Genomic DNA, 9128 nt, shown 5'->3' with positions numbered 1-9128 from the left:
TAAACAAACGTCCACAGTGATTATGATTAGTCAAGCTTGAAAAAAATTTCACCAGGATCTTTATGACTGAATAACCTCACAAACATAGGAAAGTTACTGGAGAAAAATATGAGCAGAATTTCAGAATTCTGCTTTTGCTGAAAGTGTTTGTTCCCTCCTTCTCTACTCATCAAGACCTGACTGCTTATGTAACGCCCCCAAACCATCTACACCTGGGAGGAGTTGAAAATGATTTTAATGAAGAAGAAAAACTGATGTTTAATTTCAAAACTGATGGTGACAATAGAAGGGAGAGGCATGAATTTATCTTGATTCTAACACAAAGCATTGTATTTGAGTCTACAAACGAAATTGGTTTCATTTTTATTTTTTGTAAGTTTTCGCCAAACTCTATGCATATATAGAGGCTGGGCAAGAAAGAAATAAATCCAGAAATATGGCATATGCAATCCCTTATTTATTTCCCCATGCGACCAGCCAACAGCTTCTTCACCTAGTCTCTGCTTCAAGCTGACTTTCTGTCTACTTCTCTATCGGAAATGGAGCTTCCCTAAAGACTGCCTCAATGTCAGTTACCCACAGGCCTTTTTTCCATCTTATGCTCCTAAACTTCTATGATATTAAATGATATTACCCTTTCTAGAAATTCTCCTTAGCTTTGGTTTTATAATTTTACTCTAACTCTGTTTCACTCCTTCTTTTATAGCCTTTCTTTTCTCTATCCCTTTACTGCAGACATGTTGTACGGCTTTGTTCTTGACCTTCTGATCTCTCCATATTCATTCCCTCAGAGCATGTATCCATTTTCTTGGTGTCGGCCTTCCTGACTATCTGATTATTACCATCATATAATGATGTTGGTGATGAGCGTAGCTAACATATCCTAGGCATTTTCCATGTAGGTTATCATAAGCACCCTATATAATTCGTACCATTTAATTCTTCAACCCTAAATGATACTATTACTAACCACATTGTATGAGATGAGGAAACTGAGATTTTCATCAAAACCATGGAAAGCAAACGTGAGGAGCCCCTGTGTGTCTCCTTTGTTAATGCCTCTGGACATCATGGCATGTGGATTGCCCTGGAATGGGGATTAGGAAACGCAGCACTGTGAAAACACCAGAAAATACGTTATGATATCGGGTAAGGCCGCTTATCTCTGCACATTGAGATGGTTTTGTTTCTGAGTCAGGTTTGAGATGAGCCAATCCTGACTCCATGGTACCACCAGGGATCACGAATTTAAGAAGATCTTCGTGGATGCTTGGAACCCAACTGGTCTCTGTTTTCTACTTTAGGGAAAGAGCCACAGCTTGAGTGGAGTGGGGTGGTTTTGGTGTCACATACGCGATCAATAATACCCACCGTTTTGGTGTCACATACGCGATGAATAATACCACCGCTGCAGAGGAATCACCGTGGACTACTCCTCGTTTCATCCCATGCTCTTGCGATGGATCCCTCTCACCTGTTTACTGATTTCATTCAAATTCTTCAGCGACCACAGGACCCCGACTTGCCTTCTCTATCCTGGTTCCCATCACTCTACTTTACAGGCCTGGCCTGCTCGCGGCTCCTCACACCAGCGCTGCACGGCTCCCTCCATGCCTCCGCCCTGTTTCCTCCATCAGACAGGACTAGCTTCCTCCATCTCTATCGGGCAAAAGCCTGCCCAGCGTTCAAGACCCTCCTCAGACGCCGCCTCCACGATTAGCCTTCTTCCTGACCCCTGAGCCTGTAACACGCGCCACCATAACTCTCCACCTCAGCCCACATTCCCACAGCACTCGCGACGTCCGCGGCCCTCAACATGGTGCTTCATTCTATTTTAGGGTATTTCCTGCTTGTTTCCTGCACACACAGTCGCGCGAGGCACAGCCCTGAGTGACCCCCGCACGAGTGGCCCGCGCTTCCAGCCGCGCCGCCGCAGGCCAACGAGGACAGCCTAAGCCGCTTCCCGCCCCCGCGGGGACCGTCGCCAGCCCGCAGCTTTAGCGGGAGGCCGTTTCACAGCGCGCCTGGCAGCCCCGCCACCGCCAGCACCGGCGCCTCTGGCGGGCTTTCCTCCCCTCGGGGAGGCGCGAATCCTCAGGGGCTCCTCGAGAGGGAACGAGGGAGCAGCTGCGTGCGGCGCCTTTCGGCCCTCTGCGGCAGCCGTAGCTCCCCAGCAGAAACCCGGAAGTGGAAATCTCAGCCATTTAGCGTTTGGGTCAAGACGAAGGCGGGTTCTGGACAGACGTACGCTGTCAGGGAGTGTTTACTTCGCCTCCAGTTCTGTTCCTCCCCACCCTGGTGCTGCTCCAGGTCACATACTCGTCCTGAGTCGGCTTCAGCCTCTCCGCGCAGAAGTCTCCCGGAGCCGACTTCTGCGAGTCGAGTACTCTTATGTGAAGTCTACCAAGCTCGTGTTCAAGGGAACCAAGGCGAAGAGGTGGGTCCTGCAGCTCTGGCGGGAGCCTCTTCAGTTCTTTTCGGACGCACTCCACCCCCGCGAATCCGGTGGAAGTAGTGGCGCGGAGAGCTGGCTTCGTGGCCTCCCAGGCTTCGCCCTGGCCCCTGTCCGGGCTGGATGGAGGCTGGACCGCGGTTCCTGGCGCCTGTGCAGAGAGGGGCAGCCTCCCGCGCGGACGACCCTGGAAACAGGATAGACGGGCGGGTGACCCGTGGCCCCGTACCCACGAGTTTGGGTCCCCTGAGGCATCTCTCCAGGCCTCTGCCTGGTGGGTCTGCGTTAGTCTGATCTTGTAGTTCATGATGATAACTTCCTTTATTAGGGATTATTCTTTTCTCCATTGTCTCTTCCTGGAAAAGTTATTGATTAATTTTTTCTAAGCTAATATGTAGAATGAAACCAGGATGAATCACACAGTGGTTGAGGTGTATATGGGCTTTGATAGGGATATGTGCTGGAACCTGCACTCTGTCATTTACTAATTTTGTAATTTGTGGCAAATTGGTTAATATGTCTGAACTTCCATTTACTCATTAAGAGATCAAATATCTTTGAACCTCCGTTTACACATTTATACTTTCAGACCAGTTTTTATACCTTTAGAAGACTGTGAGGATTAAATGAGAGAACATATATGCAGTAAATAAATTGAGCCAAATGTGAGGAGGAGGTCGTAGTGGTAATTTGTTAACTCTTTAGGAGAAAAATACCTGTGTACTCATATCCCCGCTTCTTTTTTAACTGGCAGATTTGCCCGAGGTTGACTGTACATACAAATATTGAGCATTTCCTCCTGGTCTCCGTGATAAACAGAGGTTTTGATATTTTTAGGCGAGATGGAAAGAAAGTATCAAGGAGTGAGCTGAAGCCACTGCCCTTGAGAACCCTCTCGAGGAGTCTGGGCTCATGAAGATGCCAGAATAAGTGGCAGGTATATCCTGAATGAATGTGAGATTTTTACTCTGTGAATTTCCTGTGAGGAGTGGTGAGTTATCTTCTGAAAACTTTATGATGAAAATGCAGACAAGAATGTCTTAAGATTATCGTAATAATCATAATTAATGCTTGTATAGCACTTGTATAGTGTGCCAAGAAATTGTTGTAGGCACTTTGCACATTAACTTTTTTCAAATCGCTCTTGGTTTTTTATTTTTTATTACGATGTAATTCATAATTATAAAATTCACCCTTTTGTACAGTGGTTTTTAGTATATATTCAAGAGGTTCACCACTGTCTAGTTGCTCAGCGTTTTCGTCATCTCAGAAGGAAATCTCTTCCTACCCATTAAAGCAGTCACATCCCATCCTCCCCCTCTCCTAGTCCTTGGCAACCACTAGTCTGCTATCTATGTGAAATTGCCTATTCTGAATATTTCCTAAGAAATCATGCAACACGTGGCCTTTTGTATCTGGCTTCTTTCACTTATAACATTCTTGAGGTCCATCATTGTTGTAGCACTTGTTCCTTTTTATGGCTGTGTAGTATTCCATTGTATGGATGTAACATTTTGTTCATCCATTCATCAGTTGATGAACATTTAGTTTGTTTCCCCTTTTTGACTATTGTGACTAATGCTAGTGTGAATATTCTTATGTAACTATTTTTGTGGGTGTATGTTTTCATTTCCCTTGGGTATACATACTTAGGAGTAAAATTGCTGGGTCATATGGTAACTCTTTAACTTTTTGAGGAACCCCAAACTGTTTCCTGTAGATGCTGCATCATTTTACATTTCCACCAGCAATGTGTGAAGATACATATTACCTCTTAATCCTCACAATAGCCTTAAGAGTTAAGTTATTATCCTAACTTTTTAAGTGGGGAAAGTGACTCACAGAGAGATTCAGTACCTTTTCCAAAAATTGCAGAGCTAAGAAGTGACAGAATCAGGATTTAAAATCTGGAAGTGTGGCTCTACAATCTGCTTTGAACTTTAACATAATATGTACAAAGCCTGAAGCAAATTCTCAGCACTGTATTTAAGAGAGCATAGCAATGTAAGTCTTCCTAAATCAATAATTTATAAATGAAACAGCTTAAAAGACTTCCAAGTTTCAATCTTACAATATTTATTTATCACACAAATCAATATACGTAAACTCATCTATATAAATTATGTCCTGTAGTAAGAAGAAAAAGAGCAAAGATAAGAAGAGAAAAAGAGAAGAAGATGAAGAAACCCAGCTTGATATGTTGGTGAGTCAGTTTTCAGTGCTTTATTCTGAAAAAAGTTAACATTTCTTGAGATCTCATTGAAAATATTTTCCTAGTTAGAAATTTATGATGTATTCATATTTGTCTTAAAGTGCTTAAATATTACCTACAGTTGTAAATTCCATTTATTCTTTAGCACAGTAAATGCTACTGATGCCTTTACTTCATTATCAGAACACAGCACAGGAGAGAAGAATTACAACTCTCTGACTTAGTAGGCACCATTAGACTGCTTAATAGCCGGAGATTCTGATACATAATTTTAAAGGCTTAATGTAAATGTTATTCAACCAAATATATTTTACAAGTTATTTTCTTTGAACATGTATACATTTTAGTGGTAGAAGTCAGTTGTCTCTTAAACGAAGTATCTTCACAGGAAAAATCATTATTTTGTGAACTCTGAAACGAATGAAAATTTTAAATACAATATCAGGGTAGCCTGTAAATGATACCGGAAATAAACGACCCAAACACACTTAACCAGCCTGTTTTCCGTTTAGCTGTTTCCATACTTTTTTTTTTGTCTTTAAAACTTGGTAAGTTGCATTTTGAATCTTCATAAATTATGGTAGCTTAAAAAATATATAAAATATGGAATGGTATAAAGCTAATATTCTGGAAGAATCATTGCTTTTGTAATGGCAAATCAACAATTCTAAAATTAGGGTGAATATCTAAGGTAGATATGTACATATGGAATTGCTGTGTCAAAGGATAGGTGAATGTTTAACTATATAAGAAACTGCCAAAAATTTTGTAAAGTGGTTGTGCTATTTTACCCTCCCACCAAGAATGAATTAGTTCTCCAGTTACATCCTTGCCAAGAGTTGATGGTGTTATTAGTCTTTTCTCCCAGTCTGAGTTTTACCTTTTCAGTTTCTTAATGGTGGTTTTTGGATGGACAGCTTTTTTTTTTTTTGAGATGGAGTCTCGCTCTGTCGCCCAGGCTGGAGGGCAGTGGCGTGTTGCCCAGGCTGGAGGGCAGTGGCGCGATCTCTGTTCACTGCAAGCTCCTCCTCCCAGGTTCACACCATTCTCCTGCCTCAGCCTCCCAAGTGGCTGGGACTACAGGCACTTGCCACAATGCCCAGCTAATTTTTTGTGTTTTTAGTAGTGACAGGGTTTCACCATGTTAGCCAGGATGGTCAGAAGCTTTTAATTTTTATAAATCTTAGTTTTTTTTTTTTTATGGTTACTGCCTTATCTCTTTGATCTAAGAGATCTTTGCTTACCCCAAAGTCAGGAAAATATTCTACATTGTCTTTTAGAGGCATCATAGTTTTAGTTTTTACATTAAATCTGTCATTAATCTCAAATTAATTTTTGGCAGTGTGTGAGTTTGGTTTCAAGATTTAATTTTTTTTTTAACATCTTGATAGCCATTTGTGCCAGCACCACTGGTGTTTCCTTTTTCCATTAATCCAGTTTCGTATCTTCATAAAAAATCAATTAACTTTCTATGTATTGGTCTATTTCTGGACTCTGTTCTAGCGATTGTCTGTTTTTCTTTTGGTATATTTCTCTTGATTGCTATAATTTCATGAAGTCTTGAGATAAGGTAGTGTGTGTCCACCAACTTTGTACTTACTAACTATTAGTTTATTAATTTCTACAGTGAAGCCTGTTGGATTTTCTCGGAGAATAGTATCGAGTCCAGATAATTTAGGGGAGAATCAACATCTTAATATTGGGCCTCAATATTTCATAATTTTCAATGTAGCAGTCTTGCATGCCTGTTTAAAAATTTATTATTAAGTATTTTATCATTTTACATTACTGTCAGTAGAACTTTTGAATTTGATTTTCCAGTTGTTTGCTGTCAGTATGAAGATATACAATTGATTTTTGTATAGTGACTTTGTAGTCTGATAAGTCTGTTTCACTTATTACTTCTAATGATTTGTTTATATAGAAAACTAAGAAATTTGCAATTATGCTTCCTGTGACTATCGTTTTACTTCTTTCTTTCTAATCGTTATGTCTTGTCTTGCTTTTTATTGGTTTATTATACTGTTCAGGGCTTCCATAGTGTTGAACAGAAGTCACGAGAATGGGCATAATTGCATTGTTTCCAATCTTAGGCAGAAAGCTTTTAGTAGTCCACCATATGGTATGACGTCTGAAGGATCTGCAGAGAAAACCTTTATCAAAATGAGGACATTCCTTTTAAACTTTGTTTCTTGGGAGTTTTTATCATAACGATGTTTAATGCTGTCCAGTGTCTCTTTCTGTATCTGTTGAGATGATTTTACAACTTTCTTCATTCTGCCAATGAATAACATTGGTTTCATTTTCAACTTTTAAACTAACTTTACATCCCTGAGATAAACCCCACTTGGTTGTGGTGTGTTGTCTTTTGGGATATTGCTAGATTTGATTTCTAGGTGTTCGTTTTTCTTCTTTTTAAGATTTCTATATTGGTGTTGATGAGAGATATTGGACTTTTGTATCCTTTTCTTGTAATGGCTTTATTTGATTTTGGTGTCAAGGTGATATTGGGTGTCATAAAATTAGATGGGAAGTGCTGTCTCCTTCCCTGTTTTTGGAAATAGCTGTGTAAGATCGGTATGATTTCTTCTTTACATGTTTGATAGGATTTACCAGTGAAGTCATCTGAACCTAGAGGGTTTTGTTTGGTTTGGTTTTAGTTTTTTGTGGGAAAATTAAGATTTTTTTAAGAGATATTTTCAGATTTTTCTGTTGTCAGTTTTGGTAATTTGTGTCTTTTAGGAAAATTTCATTTCATCCAAGTTGTTGGATTTATTGGCATAAAATTGTTCAGAATATTCCTTTAATATCCTTTTAAAGTCTGTAGAATCTAATCTGTATTGCAGTCTCTTCATATTGGTAATTTTTGTTTTTTCCATTTTTTCCTGGATCAGTCAGTCTAGCTGGAGGTTTATCAATTTTTTATAAGATCATTTATTTTAGATCATTAATGATCTTTTCGTACAGGGGTATTCAATCTTTTAGCTTCCCTGGGCCACAATGGAAGGAAAATTGTCTTGGGCCACACATAGAATACACTAATGATTAGCTGATGAGCTAAAAAAAAAAAAAAGAAAAAAAGCAAAAAAGTCTCACAATGTTTCAAGAAAGTTTATGAATTTGTGTTGGGCTGCATTCAAAGCTGGCCTGGGCCACATGCAAACCTCAGGTTGGACAAGCTTGTTTCAGCATTACTTATTTTCTCTTTTTTTCATGTTTTATTTCATTTATTTTCAGTCTTTTTTTTTCTCCCTTTAACTTATTTTCAGTTTACTTTGCTCTTGTTTTATTGCTTCTTAAGAAGGGAGTTAGATCTCCTCATTCCATGTTAGTTTTAGTTATAGTCAACACATTTTGTTTTCATTTTCATTCCATTCAAAATATCATCTAGTTTTCCCTGTGATTTTTCTGTTCATGGACACTTGAGTTATTTAAAAGTGTATTGTTTTTAAGTTCTACTACATAGAGATATTATAGGTATGATATTGTTGCTGATTTCTAATTCATTTATAGTATAGTTGGAGAACATACTTTCTTAGTGAATTTCCATGTGCACTAGAAAAGGATGTGTATTCTGCAGATGTTGGTTCAGGGTTTTTTTGTTTTTTGTTTTTTTTTTTTGGAGATGAAGTCTCGCTCTGTTGCCCAGCAGGCTGGAGTGCAGTGGCGTGATCTTGGCTCACTGCAGCCTCCGCCTCCCAGGTTCAAGTGATTCTCCTGCCTCAGCTTCCAGAGGAGCTGGAATTACAGGCACCTGACACCATGCCTGGCTATTTTTTAAAATATTTTTAATAGAGGCAGGATTTCACCACGTTGGCCAAGCTGGTCTCAAACTCCTGACCTCAGGCAATTCGCCCGCCTCGGCCTCCCAAAGTGCTGGGATTACGGGCATGAGCCGTGGCACCCGGTAGTTCAGTGTTCTTTAGATGTCAGTTAGATCAACTGGTGGAGCTTGTGAGTATGCACATCTTCGTGTCCTTACTGATTTTTCACTCATCCTACAATGTATTGAGAGTTATGTTAAAATCTCCAGCTGTAATTCTAGATCTGTCTACTTGAGCAGTTTTTGCTTAAAGTATTTTGAAGCTGTCATGTGTACACATTTAGGATTGTTAAGTCTTCCTTATAAATTTAGTCTTTCATTTTCATAACATTTTAACCTTTATTTCTGTTAAATGTCTTGATGCCTAGTTAAATTATTTGACCACCCTTTTGCTCCTGTCAAGCCTGGGCCTTTGTTAGTTTGTGCTTATTTATTAGGTTTTTGCCTGTAGACTTAGACAGTGACTCTTACTCTAGGAAAGTTTCATCCTCATGGGCCTCAGCCACATGTTCTAGGTATATTTGGTGAGTTCTCTCCACTCTGCTATGTCCCAAATTTGTGTGATCTCTGGCATCTCCAGTCAGCCCTCAGAAGTGCCAGCCACTCTGCATGGGCCTTGTGGAGCCTGCCTACTGTATGCA

General features: G+C 39.9%; 1 long non-coding RNA gene across 32 annotated transcripts in view; it reads left to right on the top strand.

The window, feature by feature from the left end:
- Positions 1-1973: 1973 nt before the first annotated feature.
- Positions 1974-9128, top strand: part of ZNF285CP (zinc finger protein 285) — a 355913-nt gene continuing 348758 nt past the window's right edge. For 8 of the 32 annotated variants that reach the window (XR_010109360.1, XR_010109354.1, XR_010109372.1 and 5 more), the window contains exons 1-3: positions 2222-2437; positions 3290-3389; positions 4586-4655. This is a non-coding gene — a long non-coding RNA (zinc finger protein 285). Of the gene's footprint in view, positions 2438-3289; positions 3444-4197; positions 4457-4585; positions 4656-9128 lie in introns of those variants that run through there. The other 24 variants (XR_008624488.2, XR_010109370.1, XR_010109368.1 and 21 more) reach the window with 8 other exon arrangements.

Source organism: Pan paniscus, chromosome 13 (assembly GCF_029289425.2).
Source record: "Pan paniscus chromosome 13, NHGRI_mPanPan1-v2.0_pri, whole genome shotgun sequence".
Lineage (NCBI taxonomy): Eukaryota > Metazoa > Chordata > Mammalia > Primates > Hominidae > Pan > Pan paniscus.
This window is presented reverse-complemented; position numbering and strand designations above follow the sequence as displayed.